The sequence below is a fragment of the Lotus japonicus genome, chromosome 6, assembly GCF_012489685.1.
Source record: "Lotus japonicus ecotype B-129 chromosome 6, LjGifu_v1.2".
NCBI lineage: Eukaryota > Viridiplantae > Streptophyta > Magnoliopsida > Fabales > Fabaceae > Lotus > Lotus japonicus.
In genome coordinates this window covers 58,164,347-58,179,744 of record NC_080046.1, presented here as the reverse complement: position 1 = coordinate 58,179,744, position 15,398 = coordinate 58,164,347, and positions in this window count along the sequence as shown.

The window sequence follows — 15,398 nt, the reverse complement described above, 5'->3', positions numbered from 1 at the left end:
TAATGATCACATTCTTATGGGGAATGGACAAGGTTTGCCAATTCTCTCTATAGGTTCTGCTTCCTTTCCTTCTCCATATCACACTAGAACCACTCTTACTCTTAAAAACCTTCTTTTAGTTCCAAATATAACCAAAAATCTTGTCAGTGTAAGCAAGTTTGCTAAAGACAACAATGTGTATTTTGAATTTCACTCTTCCTTTTGTGTTGTGAAATGTCAGGCCACCTCTAGGATTCTCCTTCAAGGTACTGTTGGTCCAGATGGTCTGTACACCTTTGAAGGCATGCACACTCCTTCACTCTCTAAGGAGTCCTCAGTTCCAGTTTCTGCTCCTTTGTCTCCAGTTGCTGTTTCTGCTCCAGTTTCTGCTTTATCTGCTGTTTTACCTAGTTCTGATGTTTCTAGGCCTAGTACTGAGTCTTCAGTTCCTAGTTCTCCTATTGTATGCCCAACCTCTTATGGTTTATGGCACTCTAGACTAGGACATCCTCATCATGAGGCTTTGCATTCAGCTCTCAATAGTTGTAATATTCCAGTACCTAATAAAGCAAAATTTACAGTTTGTTCAGCTTGTTGTCTCTCTAAATCACATAGACTACCTTCTCATTCTTCTAGTACTGTTTATAATTCTCCTTTGGAACTTGTGTTTGCTGATTTATGGGGACCAGCTTCCATTGAGTCCTCTTGTGGATTTTCATACTTTCTTACTTGTGTTGATGCCTATTCTCGCTTTACTTGGATTTTTCCCATTAAGAAGAAGTCAGATACATGTTCTGTTTTCCTTCAGTTTCAAGCCATGGTTGAGTTAAAATTCAGTTTAAAACTTAAATCAGTTCAAACTGATAATGGAACAGAGTTTAAGCCTTTAACGCCCTATTTCACTAAGTTAGGGATTGTTCATAGGCTTACTTGTCCCTACACACATCATCAAAATGGTAGTGTAGAGCGCAAGCATCACCATATAATTGAAACAGGTCTCTCATTGTTGGCCCATGCTCAATTGCCATATCAGTTTTGGGATCATGCTTTCCTTGCAGCTGTGTTTCTCATCAACAGATTGCCTACCTCAGTTTTGGGCAATGTTAGTCCTTACTTTAAGCTCTTCAAGGTGCAACCTGATTATAAGCTTCTCAAGGTCTTTGGCTGTGCTTGTTATCCACATCTCAGACCTTATACTTACTCCAAGTTGTCTTTGAGATCCAAGCTTTGTGTGTTTATTGGATACTCTTCTACACATCAGGGTTACAAGTGCATGGACAATGAAGGCAAGATATACATCTCCAAGGATGTCATTTTTGATGAGTTTACATACCCCTATCATGCACTGTTTAATCCTAATGAGAGTGCAACTTCTGGACAAGGATTGTCTTCTGTTATTCCTCTCATACCTGCTGCTGCACACATTCAGCAACCTAATACTGCTGCTGCTATTTCTGCACCTTCTCCTGAGCACAATGAAGACAGTGTTTCTTCTGTCCAGCAGCAGCCCATGCATTCTCCCTTGCCCTCAGCTTCTTCTGGTTCAGCAGCCCAAGGACATCAGTCATCTACATCTTCTTCTGCTGGTTCTGTTCCTCAACCAGTTGGGAATGTTCACCCTATGCAGACAAGGGCCAAGTCTGGCATTGTCATGCCTAGATTGTTCCCCACCTTGCTTCTTACTCAGGCAGAACCGACAACTACCAAACAGGCTCTTAAGGATCCCAAATGGCAAACTGCAATGCAGGCAGAATATGATGCTTTGATGGCTAATGGTACCTGGACTTTGGTCCCTCTTCCAAAGGATAGGAAGCCTATTGGATGCAAATGGGTATTTAGAATTAAAGAGAATGCAGATGGAACCATTAATAGGTATAAAGCTAGGCTTGTTGCCAAAGGATATCATCAAGTTAAAGGCTTTGACTATTCAGAAACATTTTCACCAGTGGTCAAACCTATTACAATCAGACTTATTCTCACTTTGGCCATCACCAAGCAGTGGCATATTCATCAATTAGATGTGAATAATGCCTTTCTTAATGGAGCTCTCCAAGAGGAGGTTTATATGACTCAACCTACTGGTTTTCAGAATTCAGATACTACACTTGTGTGCAAGCTACACAAAGCTCTCTATGGCCTAAAACAGGCCCCTAGAGCATGGTTTGAAAGGTTAAAGTCAGCATTAGTTAAGTATGGGTTCACACCTAGCAAGTGTGATCCATCCTTGTTTACTTTTTACATAAAAGGTTCAGTCATCTACATTCTTGTTTATGTGGATGATATCATCATTACAGGCAATTCTCTACCTTTGGTACAGCAAGTAGTGCAGAATCTTGACTCTGAATTTTCTCTGAAGCAACTGGGTCAGCTTGATTATTTTCTTGGGGTTCAGGTTCATCACTTGAAAGATAGGTCCTTGCTTTTGACTCAAACCAAGTACATACATGATTTACTTGAAAGAGCTTGATTATACTCCTATGATTGGTGGTGCCAAGTTGAGCAAGTATGGGTCTGATTATTTTGCAGATCCAACCTTGTACAGGTCCATTGTTGGTGCCCTGCAGTATGCTACTCTCACAAGGCCAGAAATCAGTTTTGCTGTGAATAAAGTTTGCCAGTTTCTTAGCCAGCCCTTAGAAGATCATTGGAAGGCTGTCAAACGTATTTTAAGGTACCTTAAGGGTACTATTCATCATGGTCTTCACCTCAAGCCTTGTTCCTTGTCCTCTACAGTTCCTCTTGTTGCATTTTGTGATGCTGATTGGGGTTCTGACCCTGATGACAGAAGGTCCACCTCAGGATCTTGTGTGTTTTTTGGTCCTAACTTGGTGTCTTGGAGTTCCAAAAAGCAAACCTTAGTTGCTAGGTCCAGTACTGAGGCTGAATACAGGAGCCTTGCCAATACTTCTGCTGAGTTACTTTGGATACAATCTTTGTTGCAAGAGCTCAAGGTCCCCTTTTCTCCTCCTAGAGTTTTCTGTGACAACATGGGGGCTGTTGCTTTAACACACAACCCTGTTCTGCACACCAGAACAAAGCATATGGAGCTTGATATCTTTTTTGTCAGGGAAAAGGTGTTGAATGGCTCTCTCTTTGTTCACCATATTCCTTCTGAAGACCAGCTTGCAGATATTTTTACCAAGGCTCTTTCTCCAACCCGGTTTGAGCTTCTTCGTTCCAAACTCCATGTGGCTGAGAGAATCCTTTCCTCACCACCTTGAGTTTGAGGGGGTCTATTAGAGTACACTATGTAACGTGTAAGAGAAGCTACTGTTAGTTAGCTTGCTGACTGTGTATGCAGCCAGTTATAGGGTTAGTTAGTGTTAGCTGTCATAGTTAGTTATGCTGAGCTGTCATAACAGCTTTCATAACAGAATCAGTTAGGATTGTTAGCTTGATCAACAAGCTAAGTGCTCTTCTATAAATACTGATGTAATCTCTTGAATCAGTAGCTTTTACAAATCAATGTTAATCAGTTTTCTCATTTACAGTTTTCAACAATATCCATATCATATCTATACTTGAGCAACTGTATAAATCATATCCATATAGAGGGTCGTGTAAAGTGCAAACAGAGGACGCAGAAAAACGAAAAAAAATTGAAGAGAAAACGGTACTTGAGAGCTTCATCGGAGCAGAAACGCGGTGGCCGGGAATTGGCTGAGCGGTAGTCGGAGGCGACTTCCAGCAGCGACGATGTCTTCTCCTTCTGTTAGGGCTTATGAACAGTGGCGGAACCAGAAATTTTGTGAAGCCCGGGCAAATTTTAAAACCGCAAATCTACACTTGACACAATATATAAAGTTATAAACCGAAATAAAAAAAGACTTGCCATTTTTCCAATAGAAGAAAACAAAATGAATGCATTAAAAGGAGTACAAAGGGTAAAATTACAAAGAAAAGAAAGCAAGAAGACCCAAAATGCCACTAACAACCCAGAACAGTCACCAAAACATGCCCTGTATCGTTCACAACAACCCAAAAGCTGATTGCAACAACAAGCTAAACCAAATACAAACCACTAACTTCCAGCGGCAAAGGATGAAAAGCAAGAAAGCCCAGTGCTTTCTAAACTTTGTCCTTCTATCAGGATATGTATTCTAATGCCTGAAACCTTTCATCGTCAACCTATTTTAATTCGTCTAACATAAAATGCCACCAACCATATATTGGAAAATCATTCTGTTTAAAATACCTCACCAGATCAAATACACACAGCCTAGACTGAATTAGCAAATTAGTTATAGTGCTTGCAGGCATTAGTAGATTATCAACAATCAGAAGCTGAATTAGAAAGGGTGTATGATTCCTAAGGTTCAAAATTACAAAAATTTACTTGAAATTTACAAATATTCCTAATCTGTTAAAAAGAGGGGAAACAGAAATTGAAAATCCCTACCCTTCCCACTTCCCAGCGATTGAAAACAGAAATTGAAGGTTGGGGCGTGCCTCGTGCAGATGGGCAGTGGGTGGCTCTGACTGAAACAACGAGTGGCACAGGCAACCAGCGACGGCACAGTGGCGGAGACTGGAGAGGAGCTAGAATGAAAAGAAGAGAACGTGTAGGTTGAACTCATTATCCCTCTTTCTTGCCCTCATATTTTTCCTTAAAAATTCAAAATTGGGTTCATTTAGTGTACACAAGAAAATCTTTGTGTAAGGTTGCACCACCCTAGATTTACCTGCTATAGTAGGTTACTTTCCAACCAAGTAAATCTTTTTTTAATTTTTTTTAATTAATTATCTAATCCTGGTTTAACCCACCACCATTAAATAAAAAACCAACACGGTTTAAAGGACCGATCTATGAAGGAGATGGATTTCCCATCGATTGGGACAGATCTGCTCAGAGGAAAAAGAACTGATATGTTCAAGGATTGTGGTGCTGGATTTCCCACCAATCTGTTCACCTTCATCTCCAACGGTTTAAAGGAAGGCACCTATTTGTTCAGATGAACTATTTTTGCTTCTGATTGGTGAATTTGATTTGTTTTCCAGATCTGGGTTTTGTGTCTAGAGGTACTCGCTATCGATGGGGTGATAGGGGAGAAAGGGAACGAGCTAAGGTGATTTGTTGGGAAGTTATTTCTAGGTATGTGCGTAGGTGGAAAATCGCAGGGGTAATAGCGTGTTTGCTGCTGTTTTTAGATGCTTGGAGGTCTAAAATAGATATTATAATTGGGGGTGTTAGTCTCCTGGGTACTTTGTATAGAACCTGGGTACTTAGTATTAGTGGGTGTTGGAACAATTATTTTTTCCTTCTTGTAAGATGTTTCTAGTACAGCTTAGTTTGGGTCGAACCTCTTTTGTTTTGTTACTTTGTTTCTCAACTTGTATTTGGGTTGATGAGGTTTGGGGAAAATTTATTTTTCTGGGTTTGTTCTTTATTTTGTGGGTTTCAGGTGGTGATGGGTGAGGAAGTAGGAGGAGTGGTGGTTGAGGGAATAGGTTTTGTGTCAATTTCAGTTTTGGGTTTGAAGATGATGAAGATGATAGAGGAAGAAGATGAAGATCAAAGATTTTTTAGGCTTTTAATTTTTTCTAGGGTGGTGGTTAAACTAAGGTTAGATAATTAGTTAAAAAAATTTAAAAAAAGATTTACCTGAATATTAACCCACTATAACAGGTAAATCTAGGGTGGTGCAACCTTACACAAGGATTTTTTTGTGTACACTAAATGAAACCTTCAAAATTACCCTTTTTTTAATTTTAGGATTTATGGCAATATCATTTGCTTGATTCAAAGAAATTTTTAGTTTGCTTGCGAGTAGATTCGTTTTAAATATTTTAAATAAATTAGAAAAAAATTAAAAATTAATAGCACCTTAGCTCAGTATCCAAGGCGTGTCTCAGCCAATCAAATAAATTTTTTTATTTAGAATATCTCACATTCGTCGCAAGCTCCTCCACTACATGCTCCAACCATCCTTTATTTCCTTGAATGTTGGTTTGTTGTCGTTAATTGTTTTATTTTGGCCTTTCTTGTAGCTATTCATGAACGGCTCTGGCAACAGTTAGGCCTTCAAGGTGAAAAAGCCACATGTAAAAAGCCTCTAGGGATTTTGTATGGTTTTTAGGGTTTTCACTTCATGTATTTAGCTGGATGTTATGTATCAACTTGAGTGAGCATACTTTGTTCTTATCTTACTTATATATTTGCATGGTTGGACAAAACAAAATTCATGTTGTTCATATGCATTGCAAAGGATGGAGATCCATTGCAGTACATAGGGTTGTCCATGAAGCCAGTTTCGAGCCGTGATACCATCTAACTCATTTTTTTTTTTCTGTTTCGGGTGGTTTGGGTTGATCTATGGGTCCAACAGTGGAAACAATGAGTTTTCTTGGTCTGATTCGCAATGAGCTTTAGCCCGACTGAATCGACCGAATAAGCTATATACAAAAAAAAAAACAATTGGACTAGAATTGAGAGAGAGCCCATTTTGTCATTGGCTAACATCTTCTTTCTCATTCTTCAGACATTTGCCGTCAAAAGACCCAGACTCTCACTCTCTCTACTTCAACCTCATTTTTTTCTCCCTCTCCTCTCCTTTCACTCCCCCTCCCACTTCCAAGTTAACCCTAGAGCCGCCACCATCAGTCTATGTCTCTTCTCCCCTTCACAACCATTGTGAACCCTAGTCGCTACAATCCTTGCTCGTTCTCTCTCTCTCTCTCTCTCTCTCTCTCTCTCTCTTTGTTATAGATCTCTAGAAGCTCCATCTCCTCATCCTCATCTCTAAGGAGTTTAAGTTGCATATTGGTAGAGGAGGCAATCTAAGTCACGACAGAAGCGATTTAGTCACGATAGAGGCGACTCTGATTCTTGGTTCTTGGATCATCTCAGGTTCTAGGTTTCTTCACCTTGTTTTCCTCCCCCCCCCCCCTCTCTCTCTCATCTCCAAAGCATTCACAAGAAAATGGATCTATTGAGATTTGAGGCACGCAAGCAGATGGATCAATTGCTTTTGGGATTTAGGGTTATTTGATTTGTACGGATTTGTCATTTTTTTGTTACAGAGGAATACATACGGATTTGTCGTTTAGATTTTAGCATTTTTTCTTCTTTGTTAGAAACTCATTAAGGTTTGAATCGAACTGCTTCTTTCATCTTTTTTTCTTCTTTTGTGATTATTTTATGATCTACAACCTGTGCGAATCCACCCTGTAAAACCGCCACCTGGCAAACCGAAGTCAAACAACCTGTAGTCTATGAACGGATAGTGGCGGTCCAGATGGTTTGATGTTTTTCAACTAACAAAACCGACGATTTAAGTCCGAAGTCGACCGAAACCGTCTGGTTACACCTTCGCAAATGTCATTTATGCACAATGTATATATGATTCAAAATTTCTTAGCTGCCAATTCTTATTTCTCCTAATTTTTTCTTGGGTCGTAGGCCAACAAATTATTTTTTTCCCCAAATGATAGCTCAAGCGGCAAGAGGTAGGGGACATATGAGTTGAGGTGGGGAGGTCCAGGGATCAATCCCTTGAGGGTGCAATTTATCTTTCCGATGTAAAAAAAAATGACCAATTTTTTTTTATTGCATTGATTTTGAGAATTATAGTTCTGAAAATTTATAAAGAAAAAGGAAAAATGGAAAATAGGAAACAAGGTTCTATGACTATCAATATACTTTCTGGAATTTCTTAAAATAAGTTCAGATAATTCTCTAGTGGGGTGGTGTTGGATTCTAGTGATTCAGAGGATAGCAGCGGTGATGGCTTTGATGATAATGAAGATTTGGAGCATGACTTGGTGGTGGCTGCCGGAGAAGTGGAGGCTATCGGTGATGAGAGTTTGAATGTACCGTTACATGATGCTGAGCTTGATGCGGGGAAGGAGTTACAGAATTTAAATTTGAAACAGCATATAGTTGGAGAGAAATTAGGGAGTTGCCTCAATTTAAGGGATTCAGTTTGGAAAATTCTGATCCTCATGACCCACGTTATTTATATGTTTTGTTTACTTACAAACAAAATGTAGTAGTAGTACCATGTAAATAATACAAATTTTTTTTTGGGCCATGGAGCCTGGGCATGCGCCCAGGCAGGCCAGGCGGTAAATCCGCCATTATGAAGGCTTCGAAGGAATGGAAACTTTGTTAAGAGCCTTATCAATTCTCAAGTGTATGTTGAAATTTTTCCTTAAAAATTCAAAATTACCCTTTTTTTAATTTTAGGATTTATGGCAATATCATTTGCTTGATTCAAAGAAATTTTTAGTTTGCTTGCGAGTAGATTCGTTTTAAATATTTTAAATAAATTAAAAAAAAAATAAAAAATTAATAGCACCTTAGCTCAGTATCCAAGGCGTGTCTCAGCCAATCAAATAAATTTTTTTATTTAGAATATCTCACATTCGTCGCAAACTCCTCCACTGCATGCTCCAACCATCCTTTATTTCCTTGAATGTTGGTTTGTTGTCGTTAATTGTTTTATTTTGGCCTTTCTTGTAGCTGTTCATGAACAGCTCTGGCAACAGTTAGGCCTTCAAGGTGAAAAGGCCACATGTAAAAAGCCTCTAGGGATTTTGTATGGTTTTTAGGGTTTTCACTTCATGTATTTAGCTGGATGTTATGTATCAACTTGAGTGAGCATACTTTGTTCTTATCTTACTTATCTATTTGCATGGTTGGACAAAACAAAATCCATGTTGTTCATATGCATTGCAAAGGATGGAGATCCATTGCAGTACATAGGGTTGTCCATGAAGCCAGTTTCGAGCCGTGATACCATCCAACCCTTTTTTTTTTTTTTTTTCTGTTTCGGGTGGTTTGGGTTGATCTATGGGTCCAACAGTGGAAACAATGAGTTTTCTTGGTCTGATTCGCAATGAGCTTCAGCCCGACTGAATCGACCGAATAAGCTATATACAAAAAAAAAAACAATTGGACTAGAATTGAGAGAGAGCCCATTTTGTCATTGGCTAACATCTTCTTTCTCATTCTTCAGACATTTGCCATCAAAAGACCCAGACTCTCACTCTCTCTACTTCAACCTCATTCTTTTCTCCCTCTCCTCTCCTTTCACTCCCATCCCACTTCCAAGTTAACCCTAGAGCCGCCACCACCAGTCCATGTCTCTTCTCCCCTTCACAACCATTGTGAACCCTAGTCGCTACAATCCTTGCTCGTTCGCTCTCTCTCTCTCTCTCTCTCTCTCTCTCTTTGTTATAGATCTCTAGAAGCTCCATCTCCTCATCCTCATCTCTAAGGAGTTGAAGTTGCATATTGGTAGAGGAGGCAATCTAAGTCACGATAGAAGCGATTTAGTCACGATAGAGGCGACTCTGATTCTTGGTTCTTGGATCATCTCAGGTTCTAGGTTCCTTCACCTTGTTTTCCTCCCTCATCTCTCTCTCTCTCTCTCTCTCTCTCTCTCTCTCTCTCTCTCTCTCTCTCTCTCTCCTTTCCTTTCCAAAGCATTCACAAGAAAATGGATCTATTGAGATTTTAGGCACGCAAGCATATTGATCAATTGCTTTTGGGATTTAGGGTTATTTGATTTGTACGGATTTTTTATTTTTTTTTGTTACAGAGGAATACATACGGATTTGTCGTTTAGATTTTAGCATTTTTTCTTCTTTGTTAAAAACTCATTAAGATTTGATTCGAACTGCTTCTTTCATCTTTTTTTTCTTCTTTTGTGATTATTTTATGATCTACAACCTGTGCGAATCCACCCTGCAAAACCGCCACCTGGCAAACCGAAGTCAAACAACCTGTAGTCTATGAACGGATAGTGGCGGTCCAGATGGTTTGATGTTTTTCAACTAACAAAACCGACGATTTTAGTCCGAAGTCGACCGAAACCGTCTGGTTACACCTTCGCAAATGTCATTTATGCACAATGTATATATGATTCAAAATTTCTTAGCTGCCAATTCTTATTTCTCCTAATTTTTTCTTGGGTCGTACACCAACAAATTATTTTTTTCCCCAAATGATAGCTCAAGCGGTAAGAGTTAGGGGACATATGGGTTGAGGTGGGGAGGTCCAGGGATCAATCCCTAGAGGGTGCAATTTATCTTTCCGATGTAAAAAAAAATGACCAATTTTTTTTTTATTGCATTGATTTTGAGAATTATAGTTCTGAAAAGTTATAAAGAAAAAGGAAAAATGGAAAATAGGAAACAAGGTTCTATGACTATCAATATACTTTCTGGAATTTCTTAAAATAAGTTCAGATAATTCTCTAGTGGGGTGGTGTTGGATTCTAGTGATTCAGAGGATAGCAGCGGTGATGGCTTTGATGATAACGAAGATTTGGAGCATGACTCGGTGGTGGCTGCCGGAGAAGTGGAGGCTATCGGTGATGAGAGTTTGAATGTATCGTTACATGATGCTGAGCTTGATGCGGGGAAGGAGTTACAGAATTTAAATTTGAAACAGCATATAGTTGGAGAGAAATTAGGGAGTTGCCTCAATTTAAGGGATTCAGTTTGGAAAATTCTGATCCTCATGACCCACGTTATTTATATGTTTTGTTTACTTACAAACAAAATGTAGTAGTAGTACCATGTAAATAATACAAATTTTAGTTATATAAAGTACCATGTAAATATAGTGTTGTATAGGTTTAAAAAAACACTGTATGAACCTAATTAATATCAATATCAATATCAATATCAATATCAATCAATATATATATTAGAAAAGAACAACTTCTAGCATGACGTGTCGCTCCCACATGCCAAGTTAGTGACGTGTCGCTCCCAGATTAATTCTCATAAAAATTATTCCACGTGTCAATTTGTTAGAGGATATAATTTTCAATTGATATATGTTTTAATTTTATATATTCTAAAATAATTGATTGATATTATTTTAAAAGATAAGATTTGACCTTTTAATTTATTTTAAATTTATTTTTAGAATATATTGATTAATTTTTATTGAATTTTCGATTTTTTTATTAATTCGGGATTTTATGAGTTTTTAGTGTGATTTTCTAGATTTTGTTAGTTTTATCTATCTTTATTTAATACCATTTTTAATATTAGATTTGATTAGGATTTAGGTTGTTTATTTCTTAATTTTATTTTAATTTATCTTATTATTTATTTTAAATCCAGAAAATACTTTATTTTATTTTAGATTTACTTTTAGAGTATATTAATTAAATTTTCTTAAATTTTCAGATTTTTAATTAATTCAGGATTTTATGAGTTTTTATTGTGATTTTCTAGACTTGGTAGTTTTTATCTATCTTTATTTAGTACTTTTTTAAATTTTAGATTTGATTAGAATTTAGGTTGTTTATTTCTTAATTTTATCTTATTATTTATTTAATTTTAATTCCATGAAATATTTTATTTTATTTTATATTTATTTATAGAGTATAATAATTAATTTTTATTGAATTTTTGGATTTTTAATTAATGCAGGATTTTATGAGTTTTTATCTATCCTTATTTATTATTTATTTAATTTTAATTTCATGAAATATTTTATTTTATTTTTGAGTTACATTTAGAGTATAAATGAATTTTTATGGTATTTTTATTGAATTTTCATATTTTTATTTAATTCAGGATTTTATGAGTTTTTTATTGTGATTTGCTAGATTTTGGTAGTTTTTATCTATCTTTATTTAGTACATTTTTAAAGTTTAGATTTGATTAGGATTTAGGTTGTTTATTTCTTGATTTTATCTTAATTTATCTTATTATTTATTTAATGCTAATTCTAAGAAAAGGGAGTTGATTTGGTGCTAAGGGTCCACAATGTTACCATGCACACGCAGAGATTTGATAGCTGCTATTTCTACCTCTGCCACATGTCGCGATTACGACAGAGGTATGCCGTAAGATGATGTTACGTGAAGAAGAGTTTATCATGTTGTGATTGATGGTTTGTGCCATTTCAGTTTATCCTTTGTTCGTAATTCAATCCTGGATTCTTGAATTTCACATATTTTGTGTGTTTTGATCCAAAAGTTTACAAATTTTTGCATAGACCCTTTAACGAATCATTGTTGAAGACGTAATGTTTTGATTCTGATGTAATGTTTTTTCTATTGTTCTTCTTCCGCTTTTGTATTTTTTTAAACCAGATTTTAGTATAGTTTGTAGAAATTCATGCGTGTGAAGTCATTCTAAACCAGATTTTGGTATAATTTATAGAAATTTACGAAACTTAGGATAGCCTGAATTTATATTCATTTCTCAAATTTTGTACGTTTTTATTCATCATGTTTGAGCTGTGTGTATAAGCATACTATTTGCACTGTATGTGAATGATGCACAACTTACTAATTATTTTTTTTAATGATGCACAGGTCAGTCAAATTGATGAAAGCATATGAAGAGCTCACATTTAATCTTCATGAGTATGTTTAGCCCATTCTTAAGGTTGGTTCATGTTTTCCTCAAACTCATTAGTTTTGCATATACTCATGTTTTAGTATGCCAATTGGGTGACTTATCTTACTTTGCTCTATATATTTCCTTAAGTTCAATTTAAATTGATTGTTGGTATAAGTTTATTGGTGAAGTAACCACAATTATTTTGGGTGGGAGAATTATTTTATTTTTTTCTCACATATATAGATAATTTGCTGGGGTGCGCACATATGGGGCAATACACCATTTTTTGTTTCTCTTGACTGAAATGTTCCTTTGATTTTTTGTTTCACAAGGGTTCCACCCCAAGATTCACAAATACACTAAATATAATTCTTTCACCACAGTCCTTTCAAATTGGTGAAGGAGGGTATTTTGTTCTTCAAGACTTCATTTTGGGTTTCTGTTTCAATCTTCTTCATGAATTGGTTTTGTTCTTCAACTAATTGTAAGATGTCATATGCCTTAATCAAAAGCAAAAGGATTGAGGAAAAGAAAATCTTCTAGGGTGCAGAATATTCACTAATTGGAAAAAAAAATAATACGTGTCATTCTCAGATTAATTCTCATAAAAAAATACATTTTTAAAATTTTAGATTTGATTAGGATTTATGTTGTTTATTTCTTGATTTTATCTTAATTTATTTTTGATTTATTTTTAGAGTAAAAAAAATACATTTTTAAATTTTAGATTTGATTAGGATTTAGGTGGTTTCTTTCTTGATTTTATCTTAATTTATTTATTATTTATTTTTAGAGTATTAATTAATATATCCCAAACTTTTTTTTAAAAAGAGTGAGTTTGAAAGCTATAGCTTAAGTTAATTTGTTAATATATTCTCAAATAATAATCATGAGAGGGTTGTTCTCATGGTTCTTTGTTATCAATAATATCTTTCGCTTTCAAAAAAAAAATAAAAATAATAATAATAATAATAATAATAATAATAATAATAATAACATGTGTGTGCGGATATGGGCCGGTTGGGTACTATAGTGCCCATACCCGCACCCATACCCTCTATTTTTTGCGGGTAATTATCTATACTCAACCTCATACCCATTTAACGGTTTTTTACCCTACCTATAGTTGATATTTTTTGCGGGTACCCTATGATTTTGAGACTCATTGTCATCCATAGATTTAGATTTTGACAAAGATTGATAGCTTCCTGTAATGACATTGAATTGTCTAAAGGTGGAGAGCTTCGAGTTGCTACCCACGTGAGTATGGAGACGGGTACATGTAATTTTTAAAAACGCGGGTATGGAGATGGTACTATAGTACCTACCCATTGTCATCCCTACTTAGTTGGAATAAACACAATAATGTTATACTTTATGATATATCTTACACAATCCTGATTTGTGCTACTATCACATTAATTTTTTTTTTAAGATTAATATGTTGATAATTCCTTATATCTATGATTTGTGTTATCGTCTTCATATTTACGAAGAATGTGAAACGAGTTCCTCTTGGTCTCAATCGGGCTTAGAAGAGAAGTCTTTATGTCCACTTTACTCATCAATTCTGACTTTTCTATTTCATTCGTTGTTTAATATATTTTTAATAATCAAAGTATTAATTAATGTATCAAATACAATAGACATATTTCCCGTGCAACGCGCGGGTAAAAAACACTAGTTACTAAAAGAGGTTCATTAAGAACTCTAATATGTCTTTTTTGCTCTCTTAATGTTTTCTCAATTTATCCTTAATTTAAATTTATAAAATTTTTATTTTATATTTTATATTAAACAATTAACTAAACATGAAATTGCATACATTACCTAAGAAATGGAAATTACTCTTTAAGTCCCTAAAAATGTACCAATATAATTCATTTTGTTAATGTAATCTTTTTTCCCTATCTAAGGTTGGACTTTCTTTTCTCCATAGTCCATCCTTCTTCTATGTTGATAATGCCAAGCCAGGCTTGCTAATATTTTGCACAAAAACTTAAAAATATTTGGCTAGGTTCAAATGAGTTTGATTGTGCTACAAATTTCTTGTAAGCATTAGTCTACGTAAGGGAATACTTAATTGAGATGATGACATTATTGTTAATCTTCAAAAAGACTAATAAATCTTAATTATTGCAGCAGCCAAAAAGTCTGGAATAATAAAGTTCTATTGCCAGTACCTTCATTCTTTATATTCCAGCAGTCCAAAAGAATCCTTACACGAATTTGGAGGTGATTGGAAACTAATTATTGCTCCCTTGCCATAAGCATGTTTGAGTATTTTAAAAAAATGCTACAAATTAGTGGCCATTTTATAATTTTCCTTAGACATACTACACCACAAAACAAAACAAATATTAATGTTTGTTTTTCAAAAGTAAAAGTAATATTTATTAATAGATAAAAATCTTGAGGACAACTCGTCAAGAAAGTTTATAATACATCTAAAATCAAAAGTGAAAACCCACAAAAACAATGATAGTCCACTAAAATTAATCAATTAACTAACTTCACCTAAAACGAATGCACCAAACAAAAAAAAATCTTGAAAAACTGCAGCTAGTTGAACCTTCCCTATAACCTGTACAAACTTCTTCTGTTTTACAATCAGCTTCAAATATGTAGGGGCTCTTATTGTGAGCAATTTGAAATATAGGCCATAAAGACTCACATTTTCCACGGTTTCTTTTTACTTTAAGCATCTTTGCACCAGTAATCGTCTTGATATTAACACCAAGATGAAGAGCTCCGTGAATAGTCTCAGAAAGTCCATGTCCAATGGGGCCAAAATATGATAACAACCAAAGCATGAATTGGATTACCTACTTCTCTACTCATAAAAAATGGAAACATAACTCAGAATACAGCTAATCATGTACTCCGTCAAATGAATATTCTCTGTCAAGGCTAAAAGAAAAAGATGCAGAGTATCTTCTCCTAAACCATGCGTAGCAGCATAGCTTGAAATCATGGAAATACACTGAGATCCCATTGATCTCCTTCTGTAAATAGCTGATAGAATCCTCCAATCTTTTGCATTTGGAAAAGAGGTAAATAGCAGAACTTGAAACAGAAGACAAAAACTTGCTTACCCTTGTCCAAAT